The following is a 16,956-nucleotide window of genomic DNA, read 5'->3' as shown; positions in this document are numbered from 1 at the left end:
AGGGGCTAATAATTTTGACCTTAAAATAGTTTTAAAAAATATTGTTAAAAAATAAATAAATCAATGGGGGGCTAAAAATTCTGACTTACTTCTGTGTACTGTATACACACACGCACACACACACACACACACACACACACACACACACACACACACAAACAAATGCATTTGCCAAAAAAAAAAACAGAAATGTCTTTTTGCTGAAAAAAGGTTCTTGACCCCTGCCATAGACTGTGAAATGATAAAAGTGATAAGAAAACTATTCTTTTTTTTCCATCAGTAAAGAAACAAATGTATATCTGTGCATGCTATTTTCCACACTAATGTGTTTTTTACTCTTTAAAAATAAAAACATAGACAATTATAACTGAAGTGAAATATTTATTGAGATTTCTTTTTGTTATAAATTATATATTACTCAACAAGCAGTAAAATGGCCTGTTCCATAGATATACAGTTGAAGTCAGCATTATTGATTCGACAAAAATATTGTAAGACATACAGTGAAAATATCCTTGCTCTGTTAAACATCATTTTGAAATTATTTAAAAAGGAAAACAAAATTCAAAGAGGGGTCTAATAATAACTTCAATTGTATGTAGTGATAAATAGACATTTAAAGTGATAAATATACTTTTCTGTAAATATGTAACCTTGGATCAAAAAAAAATTTTTTTGATTAGTAATGTGCATTTCTAAGAACTCAATTTGAAACTCAATTTTCTTTCAAATAGTTATATCTTGGCCACATTTTGTGCCAACAAACCATATATCAATGAAAAAAGTGTAGTTATTTGTTTGGAGATAAACCCTTCTGTCTGATTTTGTGGTCCAGGGTCACACATATAAAAAAATATAAAAATATATATACATGCTAGCCATTTTGTGTGCTTTTATTATCATTCTAATTAAAAATCTCTCTTTTCTCTCTCCTCTCTTTCTGTCTCCTCACTTACAGGATCATTCAGAACCGCATCCTGGTCTTCATCCTGGGCGCCATCATCCTCCTCACCATCGTCTTGGCCATCTATTTTAATTTGCGAGGGCACTGATCTCCACTGACTGGCCCTGTGCGTGCATGTGTGAGTGTGTATGAGCGTGTGTGTGTAAGATTAATAGTGACAAAAGTGTTGGGCTGGAGTAATTAGGACAAATTGTTCACATGAATCATTCCTGGTGGGCAGTGACAGGGGGCCTCTGTTTGCTGCTGTCGAGCGGAGCAGAGCGGGACGGGGACCGCACCTTCCCTCTCTCCCCTTACATTTATGCTGCCTCCATTACTTTTAAAACTCACCGACCCATAGAGAAACCTGGCACGGACGTATGGACTAGAGGACCATGATGAGAACATCAGATGGTTGAAGAACAGGAAGATAAACATCAATGTATGTCATAACCTTGCAGTTTTATTTTAAGCTACTAGCATAATCTTGTCTATTGGGTAAAAAAAGTACAGTCCGTGTTCATTTTGTCAATGAAAATGACTTAAAACAAACAGGTCTACCTGACTGAATGCACACGCTCAGATCTGCTCATCTAAGAAACAGACAGCCTGGATTATAACAAAAATGATAACAATTACTATCTTTTGGACTACATTTTAGTCAACATTATTGTGCTTTTCATTCAGTAGATATTCATATTATTAGATATTCATTAGATGCACATTCATAGTTTTCAGTAATGTTTCTATAGAAGACCTTTTACGTTTTGGTCTGTGTCAAGCTCCACAATTTTTGCCGCTATTTTTGTTGACAAAATTAACAGTTTATTCTAGAACAAATCTTACTAGTGCTACTAGTGTTTTCATTTGCAAACAATTATTTTAAGTGAGTTATTTAATATCTTGTTGTGTGGTGTATTAGTAGGAAATATCAGTTTACATTTTAAAATATTTCGTTTACATTTTTAGGGGTTTTTCAACTTTATTGTATAGGATATCAGAGAGGAAAACAGGAAGATATTGAAACAGTTATTTTGTTATTAATTCTAATAATCTAGTGAGATGTTTGTACACACAAAGTGTCTGAAAGCAGCCCATATGGAAATGCAAGGAGAATCAGAATAAATTAAGAATAAATCCAGAAGAACTTTTTTAACATCTCCAAGACACTTCAGGAAACCTACCTGCAAAGCTAGCTTAAAAGCTATACACATGTCTACCAATGACAACGTTTAAATGCATACATCAAATCTTGATTTATTTCAGCTATATAAGTTAGTTGATAGATTATATGTATAAATCTGCATACAGTAATGTAGCTATACTTGTAGGTTTATTGAAGTGTCTTGGAGTGTGTTTGAAAGTAATAGCAGGTATAATGGGAACACTATAATTACACACTATGAATCATTTATGAAGCATTAGCAAATAGTGAATTCGTTATCTATTAGCATTAACTCTACATTAACTGATGTTAATAAGCAGTTTATAAGTGCAGATACAAATGCTCTATTCCTGACTTATAAGCATATATAATGTGCTTGATGATTGTATTTTCATACTTTAATTATAATCTTTTTATTACTAAATTAAGAATCGCATCATTTACAAACCAGTTCATTGAGAATGTTAATTGAGAATTGTTTTTTAAACATTAATCGGTCACTTTCTTTTGTTGTTTATATCAAAAGTACAAATACTTTATTAACTTAACTTCATCCAGTTCGGTGATCTAATCTAATGAAAATAAACGGCTTTATTCATTTCTATTCATTTGAAGATGCACAAATGAAACTGTATCAAATAAAAAATACAAATTTTCAATCATAGCTAAAATAAAATCACTGTACTGTTTAAATAATGAATAATTGAAATGTTGTATCATTGTAAAAGTATTATATTGCTGTAGTTTTATCAAATTTTTGTTATATTTTGACACTTCTGTTATTCGCCAATGTTTAAACTTTACAGTAATTTTACTGTTTAGATACGATTGCAAACATTCATTGTTCATTTGATACGGAGTCATTTATTAGGGATAAATCAAATTAGTCCTCGCTTTAGATTAGGTCACAAAACTGGATGAAGTTGAGTTAATAAAGCATTTATTAACATGTAAACTAGCTATTAGTAAATGCCCGAATATTAATAATATATAAATGTTGATTTGAATAGTTTATCAACCCTTTACTAACACATTCTAAATGATCTTTAAAAAAACTACTCTTAAATATAAATGATTTGTAAATAATGCAGTACTTTATTTAGTCATGAAAAATTAATCAGTAAAAAAAATATGAAAGAACAAATAATTAGCACATTAAGTCAAGAATAGAGCATTTGTATCTGTAGTTAAAAACTGCTTACTTACATCTCCTATTGTAGAGTTAATGCTTAACAAATAATGCATTCACTATTTGCTAATGCTTAATGGGTGATTCATGGTGTACAGTTATTATAAAGTATCAGAATAATGATTGAAAGTTCAAACTAAAACATCCTACTGACACAACTCACCAAAAGATAAGACTGTTTTTGTTGATGAAAATGCTAGTAACCTAAGGCTTTTGAACTGTACTGTATGTGTGCGTGCATGTGTGTTTGTGAGCCCCCGGTGCAGTACCATTTAACACACGGTGCAGAATCACACACTACACACAGCCCAAAGGTCATGCGCCCGTCTTTCTGTCCTCCCTTCATCCAGGATTAGTAGCTTCTCACGCTGTTCCTCTAAGGTCAGCAAAGACCTCGCATGTGTTTAGTTAAACCAGCAGGACCGCTTTGAACAAGAAGACATCCATGTCCACTCTTACCTTTGCTAATCAAATCTGACAGCATGCTAGTCAACTGTACTGATGAGAAGTATTTCCTGTATTTATTTGTCGTTTCAGAGGAATTGTGTATTTGTATTATTTTTTTTTTTTTGGCTGTAACTTTCTTTCCGGTTTATCTGGCATTTGTTTTAGCTGTTAGTGTTTGGACATTAAAATGACATCACTTGTCTCTACTGTGTAATATGGTTGCAGATGTGCTTCATTATTCTTATAGGGGGACCAACAAACAAGCATCAGTATGGAAATATGCGAAATTTGGAAGTTTGCTCCAGGCTCTCACCTGCTGTTTGGGTATTAGTGTAGAAGAAAGAAGGTAAAGATTTGCTATGTAGTAATGGTTCTTTTCATTTAGTTTATCATTCTTTAGTGTGTTTATGCAGTGACTGCCTCTATATATACTGAATGTACTCTCTTTTTTTCTACCCAAATTTGTGTCGAGTATGCACAAACCCAAATTATTGAAGTTTTTTTTTTAACGAGCATTTGGTTTTGTCTATATTCGATCTATGCCCTCTACATGGTTAGCATCTTTAAACACATTGGAGAATAATTACACTATTGATTGAAAAGGTTTGCTGTTCGCCTATAGCTCAGGTTATGACGTTTATAATATGTTTTTCATAGTTAAATGATAATTTTTAGGGGATGGCAAATCAATTCTATTTATACTTTCATGTTGTTTGCAACCTTCGAATGATTTTTAGGAAATGAATAAGCTGTTAGCATGCTTTTAAAGGAATGGGTTAAACATAGACATTATTGAATGGTAGCTATTTTACAATCTATGGTTGTTTTATGAGTGTTAAGGGCATAATTCACTGGATGAGAAGAACAGCACTTGACTTTATCATTTGAACACACTGTTGTCTCTGAGGCTATGTTCACACTGCAGGCAAATGTGGCTGAAATCTGATTTTTTTTTTTGCCCACATGTGACTCAGATCTGTTTTTGTCATGACAGTGTGAACAGCCCAAACCACATGGAATGTGATCATTCCAATTCCGATTTCTGCCACTTTCATATGTTGTATTAAATCAGATGCAGATCTGATGTTTTACAATCCGTCCACAGTGTGAACAGTTATGTTGGAATTCATGTGACTTTTATATAATTTTTGATCGATATATGTCATAATTCTGTACTGGTTCATGCTGCAAACATCCTCTACTCCTCAGCTGCATAGATACCTGGACGACTGGTAGTGTGATATGCACATTCATTTAGCAGCATTTTGTTTAAAAACAAAAGCATTAAAAATACAATTTATTGGGTAATTTATTATATAGCATAAATAATACTTAATAATTAAAATCAGATACAAACACCACCACACTTATACAAAATCCAGGAGAATATAAATAACGTTCCTTGCCATACCATGCATTTCGGCAGAATAAACAACCATAACGTGAACAATGAGATGCGCAGCAGCGGTGAATGTTTGTTGCTGGTAAGTTCATCGACAGAACAAAAAAGAAATGCAACCCTTGTGACAACTATATTATTGTAGAGAACCTTTTCCCCTTACATACATAAATAAATGAATGAATGAATGAATGAATGAATGAATGAATGAATGAATGAATAAATAATGTAGACTATGGGTCCACGCATTTGTATTTAAGTAATTCTCAACAAGTTTACTTTCAAACTCTTTAGTATTAACCATATGTAATGTAATTATACAGTGTGTACTGCATCGATGACAGGCAAAATATCTTAGTTTAGTAGAAAACTCTGCTCATGATATAAGAATCATAACCCAACCTATGTGGTTAATTTTCTATATATATATATATATATATATATATATCTCCTCTTAAATATGGTATAAATGCAAAAATACAGACTTTCCTTGATGTCTACTATTCAGTTTTTTTTTTTAACTTTCTGCCCTCCATCTGAATACTGTGCATCATCAGAACCACGTTGTTGCAAGCAATCTATAACATAGGTTGTTCTCTGGCCATAGCTTGTTGCTAAGCTAAGAGCAATCTGTTAAACATATCTGTTAAAAATTTAGCAAATCAGTAGTATTTATTATTAGCATAACACTTTGCTAGCTTGAATAAATTACAATTGTAGCTGTTAGCACGCTGCTAAACTAATGACAGAATGTGCTAAGCATAAAGTCGGATAATCAGTTTTAACATCTTTTATCATTCATTATCTTTGTTGTTTATCTTTGATCAAGGATTTTTTTCAAAGCTTAATACTCAAGCGTGTTGCTATAGCTAATGACATAATGAAGGCACCTAAAAGCTGACCTCACAAAACAGAGTTTTGAGAACGCACAACTTAACCATGTACAACAAAGCATTGGTGATAACTAAGAAATTATTTGCTTGATACAATATTTGCTTCTCGCGAGAAATGCCATCAGGTGTAAAAAAATTAATAAAGTACATTTACACCAAAAAGACACTCAAGCAGCACTTCCAGACACCATCTTTATTTTAAAGCTCAATTATGAGGAACGCACTGTGGATTATCAAAAGTGTGCCCTGATGCCTTTTTGCATTGAAATGCTGCCTCTGATGGCTCGCATTTTAGAGCTTTCAGATGAAACTAATCCCTCCTCAAGAACTACTTAAACCACTTCAAACAGGATGGAAACCAGAATCTCAAGCATGGAAGAATTGTTAACATAGATGCTAAAACCACAGCCAGTTGACCTATGGAGGCTTGAGAGGTTTACTTGCACAGCTCTTGCTAGCATGGTCTTCATTATACTTGCCCCCTAAACCTCACTCTCATCCGGGTCACGGCACCAATTATGCTTTACTGCCCATCTACAAGCAGGATTCACACTAGTTTTAACATGGGAAATGAGCATGATAATAGAGATATTAAAGACTGTAGCCTTTAGCATATGCCGTTGTACCTCTTGAGGCCATCGTAGTTAGCCTTCTATAAGTATAAAATCATGACATTTCAGTGAATCAATTATATATATATATATATATATATATATATATATATATATATATATATATATATATATATGTGTATGTATATATGTATGTATATATATATGTAGACCAAGAGAATCCTAATAACTCCAATAAAAATCCTAAATTTGATATTATTAGGCCCCTTGCTTTTCACCTAGAAATTGTACTCATGATACTGTCTATGTAGGCAATTCACTAGCAGCCCCCGCACATGTGACGTATGTGTGCACACCTCAGTTTGTGGAGGTGCCTAATGGACAGACGGACGGACGGACAGACCATCAGACAGGCAGACGGCATTTGATATTCTGTTTCAGGCCGGGTGGATTGTCTTATTTTGGAAGCAGCCTGGTGGGGGGTTTTCTCAGCCTCTGCTTCACAGCTACAGCTTCAAAGCACCAAATTAATGGCCAACAAAATAGTGCGTCTCCGCATGTCCCATGTGGGGCCAACCTATTGAGAGTTATCATTAAGTTGAGGAAGGAAGAGAAAGAGCGGGGGGGAGCTGGATCCCGCCAGTTTAACAAACCTCATCAGATAATGACCTCTGTGATTGGGTTTCGCATCAAACGGCGAAGAGAAAGAGCGAATGCGTTTAAGTGTGATCGCGATGAGATTTGTTTGTCCTTGTTTTGTGCGAAGCCATGCATTCCTTTCTCATGCACCTGTGAGTGTGTATGTGAGACATCAGTCGGTTGTGCATGTAATGACTTGGATGTGTGTCGGTGTGTTTTGCTGGCTCAGTCTCTGTGTGTGTGAGAGAGCATGTGTGTGTGCGTGCGCATGTTATCTGTCTCTCGCTCTCTCTCTTTCTCTACTCGGGCCTGTCAGATCCTCTCAGCAGTGTGTGGCTGGTGGAAAAGCAGCGTGGCTGCGGCTCTATTTGAAGTTGTAATGGTGTCAAAAAGTCAGAGCTGACTGACAGCCGTCAGTCCCACTGGGGCTCATTAAATCATAACAACTTGACAAGGAAATAATTGAGCGCTGACGATAAGTTGGGGCCCATTTAGATGTTTTTATTTTCTTTCATTATTAGTTGTGGCTATTATGTTCATTAAGAAATTGCATTAAACAACCAATGGGGGGGCTAATGATTTGTTTATATCCGCTTTTTTATTATTTAAACATTAGGTGGGTCACGTGACAACTGCAAGCTGGCAGTATCATCTGCCACATCTATTTTCTTTTCTTTTCCCCCTCTTCCTTTTCTTTTCATCCTTCGTTCTCACCCTCTATGCTTCCCTCTCTCTCTCTCTCTATCTGCCTCTCTCTCTCCCTCTCTCCCTCTGTCTCTCTCTCCATCTCTTTCTCTCTAAGCAGCGGGTGCCTTTGGAATATGAAATAGATTATTCATTACCCTCTTCTCTGTAGCTGATTTGGTTTGCGTGTAGTGTCTTCTATCTGAGGAGGATGAAAACTTGTCAAAAACGGGTTATATCTTATTCCGAGGGGCAACAATAGTGGCAGTTACAGACAGACTTTAATATTTCATTATGCCTGACGTTAACCCTGCTAAGTGACTTTGCCTACTAGGCCTTTAGTGAGAAAGAGACTCTGATTAGCTTCTATCACAGAACAGGCTACAAAGAGGCAGGCAAGACCCACTGTGGTCACAGCAGAGATTAGCACTTACTACTGCTTTGCCTTAGCTTGCTAACGAGAAGCTAGTGCAATGTATGTTCACATTACACATACATAAATAACACACACATATCTATGTATGTAAATGTAAATATATATGTATGTATGTATGTGTGTGTGTGTGTATATATGTATGTATGTGTATATGTATATATATATATATATATATATATATATATATATATATATATATATATATATATATATATATATATATATATATATATATATATATATATATATGTATATATATATATATATATATGTATGTATATATAAATGTATTTATGTATGTGTATGTATGTATGTGTGTGTGTGTGTGTGTGTGTATATATATATATATATATATACACACACATACATACATACATATATAGATATTTACACATATATATATATATATGTGTGTGTGTGTGTGTGTGTGTGTGTGTGTGTGTGTGTTTATATATAACATACATATATATATATATATATATATATATATATATATATATATATATATATATATATATATATATATATATATATAACATATATTTATAAATATATGTATATGTATGTATATATATATATATATATGTATTATGTACATATAGGCATAAATATACGTATTTAATATACATAAATATATATTATAAACATACAAATATACATATGTGATGTTTTTTTTTTCATATTTATATCATGGCAGTTTTTTTTTTCTAACTACCTAATCTAATTTTTTATAATTATAATTTTTCTAAATTTAGATTGAAGCAATCAAACCTGTTTAAAGTAGAAGTGCTAGATGCTACATTTTCTAACATAAACTACCAAAATACTAATAACGTCTATGAATTTACTTGCAACAGCTTCAAGGTTAACATAAAAAATTTGAAGGTAAGATCTTTCAAACAAGTGAAAGTAAACAATTGTATCAATTGAAAGTGAACTTAGTGAAATGGCAATTAAAGCTAAAATGTTTGTGCATTGAAATTGACATTAAATACACAATCACAAATGTAGCCTGCAGAAATGAGCATCAGTATTTGCTGACTGCTCTATTTCTGAGGTTGATGGAGAGCATGACTGGAAAAAGAGCATTTACGTTCATGCATCTAATGATAATACTTCACCCTATAGATAATACAGATGCCTGTGTGTGTTAGATTCAACTTAGTAAAAGAAGATCTATGGCTGCTTGTTAATCCACAGTGAAATAATAGGTTTCCTTTTTATTGAGGTTTTTATAATATGTGTAACTGTGTGCAATTGTACAAACGTGTTGCACAAATGCACGCGACAATATCCTCATTCTCCTGTGAATAATGAATGCAGTTGATGTGACATGACATCCATCAATTATGTTTTCTTCTGGTGTGTCCCATTATGTGAGTGAATGCACATCAGTTGGAACCACGGATCTGATACTGTGTTTGCACTGTGGACTATTGTGTGTCGGTGGGTGTGACTTTACATGTGGCTGGTTGCTTCAGGCCAGAGACCCAGTAATGATCAGAACCCTCTGACTGCTAGTGTGAAGAATCATACATTTGTTCCTTTGCTGAATAGTGCAGATTTAAAGCTTGTATAGTTTCATTAAAGGGATAGTTCACCCAAAAATGAAAAGTTGCTTATTATTTACTCACCATTAATTGGTTTTAAACCTTTGTGGGTTTCCTTTTTCTGCTGAACACAAAAGAAAGAAAAGGTCAAACCATTGGCTTACAAAATACACTCTAAGAAAAAACAATTTTTAATATTTTGTGATTCATGTTTTTATTCTTTATTCTTTAACCCATTTAATTATGCCTTTAAACAGTGTTGGAAGTAATGCGTTACATGATAATGTTACTTTTCCAAAGTAACTAGTAAACTAACGCATTACTTCTAAAAATAAGTGATATTATTTGAGTTACTTTTTAAAAAAATGCAAAGCGAATTACTTTTTACCTTGCTTAATTGGCTTTTACAAAATATATTGCTGAATAAAAATTACCTTAGGTTGAATCACACTCAATGAGAGAGCATGCTGTGAGGGAACAGACAGTCGGCTAGCACTCATCATCATCAGGTCTCTTTATTCACAGCAGATAAGTCTGTGTACTGTTCTAGTAAGTGAATAACTCAGAATTTGGGTTTATTTAGAGTCAGAGGGTGTATCCGGTATGTTCAAGACAACTCTGTTCAATTTAAATGGTTTGACCGGTTCACTTAGAACAAGGTTGTCCTAACTCGGTTCTGGAGGGACGGTGTCCTGAAGAGTTTAGCTCCAACCCTAATCAAACGCACCTGAACCAGCTAATCAAGCTCCTACTAGATATACTAGAAACTTCCTGGCAGGTGTGTTGAAGCAAATTGGAGCTAATCCCAGCAGGACACCGGCCCTCTAGGACTGAGTTTGGACACATCTGACTTAGAAGATCCGGATAAAAAGCGATTTGTGAATCACCTGTCATCACTACAGACAGTCAAAAATAAAAACAATGGCAGGCCGGAGACTTACATTTTTGCAATGGATTCTTGTGATATTAAACTCATTAAAGAAAAGAAGTGGATTGTTGTTGAGTGTAGATTGTGTAAGTTAAACTTTATAACTGCAAGAAACATGATATGGAAGGAAAAAAAAACTGGCTGCAAAGCACTACACCAGCTATACCAGTAACTCAACTTCATACAGTTTGGTGACCTTATAAAGGACTATTTATGCTTTATAAATCCCTTAAAAATGACAATTAAAGGCTTGGTATCAAATGAACAATAATATTTGCAATCTTATCTAAAAAGTAGAACTACTGTGAAGTTTAAACACTGCTGAATACCAGGAGTGTCCAAATATAACATAGCATTGTTTAAAAACAACAATAATTTAACAATATAATAGGATGCAATCTCTAAACTGTACAGTAATTTTATTTTAGATAAGGTTGGAAAGATCTATTTTCTATTTGATACATTTTCATTTGTGCATCTTCAAAGTAAATATAAATTAATAAAGTTGTTTATTTTCTTTTTTTCCTGTTTAGAATAGAACAGCCTTTAATTGTCACTTATAAGGGATTTATAAAGCATAAACAGTCCTCACTTTAGATTAGGTCACAAAACTGTATGAAGTTGAGTTAATAAAGCATTTATTAACAGAAACATTTAACTAATAGTACATGGCTGAATAATAAGATACATAAATGTTATTTGTATAGTTTATTATTCATTTACAAACTCATTCTGAATGATCTTTAAAAAACACCAACTATGCTTAAATAACTGAGGTTTGTAAATAATGCAATACTTAATTTAGCAATGAAAAATAAATCATCGAAGTATGAAAACATAATTATTAAGATTACACATGTGCTTATAAGTCAAGAATGCAGCATTTGTAGCTGCAGTTATAAAGTGCTTAATAACATTTTTTTAATGTTTTTAATGAATTCACTATTTGCTAATGCTTAATAAGTGTTTCATAGTGTCTAGTTAATATTAAGTGTTACCAGTTATTGCTTGTATTATTGAGGAGGTGCAGCCACTGTCTAACATAACTGAAGTGACTACATTTTGTAATATGGTAAGATTTTTAAACCTTTTGGGAAACAATTTATACATTTGTTAAGGCCACGTGAAGCAATTTATTCAATGTATAAAAGCTCAAAGAATTATTTTGATTTGGGGATGTTTTTTATTAAACATTTTAAAGGTTTAAAATTAGTTTTTGCCTTAATATAAATTATTTCATGCTTGTAGCCTATATTCTTAGGTCTTTATTGCAATTTTTGTCTCAATAGATGAGATTAATTTACTTAACTAATAACACAAAACATTTAAAAGTAGCAAACATGTTACTTTACGTGCTTTCATTAATGCATATAGCTCTGGTCTCAGAAAGTTCCTAAAATATAATGTTATCCTACCTTTTTTTTTTTTTTTAAGGAAAATGAAGGTGTAGGTTCTATAGGCAATTGTTAAATGCAGAGCTTCTCTGTAAAAAGGTGAAAAACACCTGCAAGTTCTAAAAGAGATCAAACCTCAGCCAGGTCAGGAAACGTAACGCGAAAGTAAATCAAAAGTAATAAAACACATTACTTCCCATAAAAAGTAACTAAGTAACTTTTTTGGGGTAGTTCACCTAAAACTGAAAGTTGTATCATTATTTACTCATCCTTTAGTTGTTCCGATTAATATTTTTTTATTTGTTGATCAGAAAAAACTATTTTAAAGAAAGATGGCAACCTTTAGTGCAAAGATTGACTTCAATATTGTTTGTTTTTTCTACATTTTGTGATTCCCAATTGTTTTCTTTTTATTTGCGGTTATGAAAGGCATTATGGGACCTTGATCTCTTCTCTGAAAGCTTTTGATGTTAAAAAACTCATCTCTACCGTTTAACAAAGTGACTTTTATTGAAATTTGACAAGTCTTAAATAATATAATGTATAAGAAATAATTTAAAGAGAAATAAGTAAAACAAAATACTAGCAGTTTATTTCAAGGTTTTTGCACTATAATATACAACACACTAACCCATATCACTTTAAGCTATTAAAAATGTTAATAAAAGTCACTTTTCAAAGTTGTTGGAAGAAAGATCAAGGTTCCATAAAGCAATTCAAAGGCAGGGTTGGGGAAAGTTACTTTTGAAAGTAGTGCATTACAATACTAAGGTACTTCCCCTTTAAAGTAGAAATATTCACCAAAGTAGAGTGTCCTTGCTCTCATTAGTCATATTGTGTTGAAATATTTTTAACATGAACTTTTACGCCCAATTCACAGACTGATTTCTTCCTTGTTGTGTTGAAGAATGGAGTTTAAACAAGGTAGATTCGGCATTTTAACCAGAGTTAAATCACTATTCACTATTGAATTTCTCTCTTTCTTTGTGTCTCCTCTGTGCTGTTGTGGTACGAGCAGAAGTTATGCAGCACACAAAGAAGCAGGCCTGACCTAAATCACATAATCTAAACACTCTTCTTCACCTCCAGCCTGCTCTTCTGCTGCACTGACCTACAGTACTCGCACTCACAAGGTTTCTCTGCAGTTCTGCACACTTATGCGGGGGACAAACTGAGATGGTTAAATGTGTATTTCGTTATTCATAAACAGTATCCTAATATTTGTAGTGAGTGACTGACTAACTATGTAAACATATTACGTGCATATTGAACCATAAAATATACATATGTATGGTACACGCATATCATTTGAAAGATGGTCATAAAGAGAGCATCATATATGGTGGAGACAATTCATAAATCAAAGGTTTGTCACTCAGATTCACTAACTGAGCTGTAATATTAAATATGAGATAGGCAGACAGACAGACAGACAGAGACACAAACAGATAGAGAGACGGATGGACAGACGGACAGAATGAGACAAATAGATAAAGAGACAGATAGATGGAGATACATGGATGGATGGATGGACGGACGGATAGACAGATAGACGGACAGACAGATGGAGACATAAATAGAGAGACAGATAGATGGAGATACATGGAGAGATGGATGGATGAATGGATGGACGGACGGATGGAGACATAAATAGATAGATAGATAGATAGATAGATAGATAGATAGATAGATAGATAGATAGATAGATAGATAGATAGATAGACAGACAGACAGACAGACAGACAAACAGACAGACAGACAGACAGATAGACAGATGGAGACATAAATGAATAGAGAGACAGATGGATGGACGGATATATATATATATATATATATATATATATATATATATATATATATATATATATATATATATATGTGTGTGTGTGTGTGTGTGTGTGTGTGTGTGTGTGTGTGTGTGTGTATCACAGAATATAAAAAAATGATATTGATAAATCACATATGATTTGATAAATAATGTGGGCATAAGGTTGGTCAGATCTCATATATATACACACATATTTCTGTGTAGTATATTGACAGTATAGATATCCGAATAGCATATGCATATTTTGAGAGAAAACTATAAACACTATGACAAACAAAATAACTGTCAAAATTCCTGTGAAACCCAACTGTCTGAATGTCAAAATGATATGTGTATTTGGTTATATTAAAGTAATAAAGCTAGTAGCTTTATAAATAGCACAATAACAATCATCAGACACTAAGGCTCACTGTATTGAATAGCTAGCTGAATTGATAGATACGATAAGTGTTTAGTGAAACTTTTAATCGCACTGCGTCCATGTTTCAGCAGGACGGTGAAGTGTTATGGATGATGCGGAGGAAGTGATCAGTCCTGTGATGGATGCTTCGGCCTGACGGTTGGGTTGCATGGCATGCCTTACTTTGCATATGGTGTCTTACCAGACAAGATTCTAAATTTCCAACTGGGAGGCATCAGTGAAAAATCACTGTCTTCAAAAGGCAGCCTGCCATTCATGTTCCCGATAGCAGGAGATCTGAGCGCTCGGTGATACCCTGCGACATCTCTCTGGAAAACCAGAGTCAATCAGCTTTGATGGAGCACATCCTCCATGACAGGCTACTGAAGAGCACACTAATGAACTGGGGGGGGGGGGGGCATCGCTTAGCACATCCCTATGTAGATGCCCGGACTGAAGGGGGGAATGCTGGATTGTGCGTGTGATGGTACTCCAAAAAACACCAGGACGGGGGTGAGGCACGCGGCTCATTGTCTTGGTGTGACGCACGGAAAAGGGCACGTCGGTGGCCCCCCCCCATGTCTGTCTCTCAGTCCCCCTCGGCGATACCTCCTCCTTAGCTGGGGGAATTGATTAAATATTCATGAGCAGGCAGCCAATGGCTGCGCTGGTCTGCCGTTTTTCTCCCAGGGCAGGAAATGGAGGCAGATTCATGCACGGGGTCCCTGCAGGTTGGCATACAGGGTCAATTGAATGGATGGTTCAAAGGTTACAAAATCTGTATGATGTCCCATGCTTGACTGGGAGAAGATGACCAGAGAAAAGGAAGAGCTGGTATCCAAATAGAAATTGTTGTTGTGCGGCACATGATGCCTTGACATACAACACACAACCTCACCCATCCGCTTGCTTTCTCCAGCTAGTTTATTTTTAAAGATGGCGGCTTTGCTCTGAGAAAGATGTATGGTATTGGCGAACAACTTTTGTTCGTTTCAAGGATTCTGGATGGCCCAGGTGAATTGAGAGAAGTATTGATTTTCTTTTTTCCATGCAGTGACTCTGGGATTACCGATTTTCTCATTTATTTTTAAAGACGACTCGTGTGCTACCTTTACTATTTTCTTTTTTTCCTTTCTGCAATTTTTTTTCTTTTCCTAACAGCAATTGCACTCATTCCCCCCTGTTTCAGGATCCCTTCTTGACCCTGAAAATTGTAATTCAGCTATAGATCACAGCTGCTGAATATTAGCTTTTACAAAAATGGATAAATAAAATATGGTCAAATGGCTGGATCCCCAAAGGCCGGGGTAGAAATTTAAATGAGTGAAGGGGGCAGGAGGGGAATATACCAGAGAGAAAGAAATCCTCTGAAACACCTGCACTGAACACACACACTCTTTCTCTCTCAGAAATAGCAGAAGGTGGATAAATGATCATTTGGACAGTGGATTTTGCTCTTAAACGGGGCAAACTAGTAATTGGTCTAAAAATAATTCCGTGATTAAATGTTGGTCTTTGTCAGATCTTCCAGAATCCCAAACGTTGGCTTCAGCTAAATGCACAAAATCCTTTTAAAGTAGATGAATGGTTTGACTCTAATTAAGTCTTTTGAAAAATCTAACAATTCCAGAAGAAGAGAGACAAAAAAAAAAAAAAAAAAAACGCTTTCTGCTATGAACAGACTGGCTTTTAGTGAGACTAGCCCACCGTAGTTGTTGTTAGAGAAGCTTGACGAATGTTTGACTGCATGGCGACCTTTATGCCGTTCATAATTTGTAATGGTTTGATGTAGATTAACAGCAGTTTTATATGGTAAAAAAATATAACAAAAGATATGAAGAAAAATAAACAGCGTTAGGTATTTTAACATGTTAACCTAGTGAGACTTTTGTTACTAAACCTTAATAGAATGACAATAAAATTTGTATAATACATAAAGGTATATTATTAAAATAAAGCATCATTAAAGTAAACACACTTAAAAAATGTGTTGTTGAATTGAAATAAAAGTTGGCTTCTAAATCATTGGCTTGTAACATGGATTGGAACACTCTCTGCAGAAATCTTGCTGATTCGTGCTTTTCACAAAAGCTCAAATACATTAAATATGAAGAAATGCAGAATGTGCCATTTACATATTGATTGGTATTGAGTTGAAATACATAATTTGTAATAAACATTTCAATACAATAGGTTTAGCAATAAACATCTGAAGTAATAATCTCAACAGAATAAATTCTAAATTAAAAATTAGTCATTTATCTACACTCACCGGCCGCTTTATTAGGTACACCTTACTAGTACCGAGTTGGACCCACTTTTTCTTTCAGAACTGCCTTAATTCTTAGTGGCATAGATTCATCAAGGTACTGGAAATATTCCTCTGATATTTTGGTCCATATTGACATGATAGCATTATGCAGTTGCTGTAGATTTGTTGGCTGCACATTCATGATGTGAATCTCTTATTCCACGACATCCTAAAGGTG

At 34.3% G+C, this 16,956-nt stretch overlaps 1 long non-coding RNA gene across 1 annotated transcript; it reads left to right on the top strand.

Annotated features, from left to right (window-relative positions):
• Positions 1-3,991: 3,991 nt before the first annotated feature.
• On the top strand, positions 3,992-16,281 carry LOC141376823 (uncharacterized). Its single transcript, XR_015504292.1, has 4 exons — positions 3,992-4,090; positions 13,120-13,163; positions 13,258-13,372; positions 14,560-16,281. It is a non-coding gene; the product is annotated as an uncharacterized LOC141376823 (long non-coding RNA).
• Positions 16,282-16,956: the final 675 nt, after the last annotated feature.

This window comes from Danio rerio, chromosome 12 (assembly GCF_052040795.2).
Source record: "Danio rerio strain M-AB ecotype USA chromosome 12, GRCz13ab, whole genome shotgun sequence".
Lineage (NCBI taxonomy): Eukaryota > Metazoa > Chordata > Actinopteri > Cypriniformes > Danionidae > Danio > Danio rerio.
This window is presented reverse-complemented; position numbering and strand designations above follow the sequence as displayed.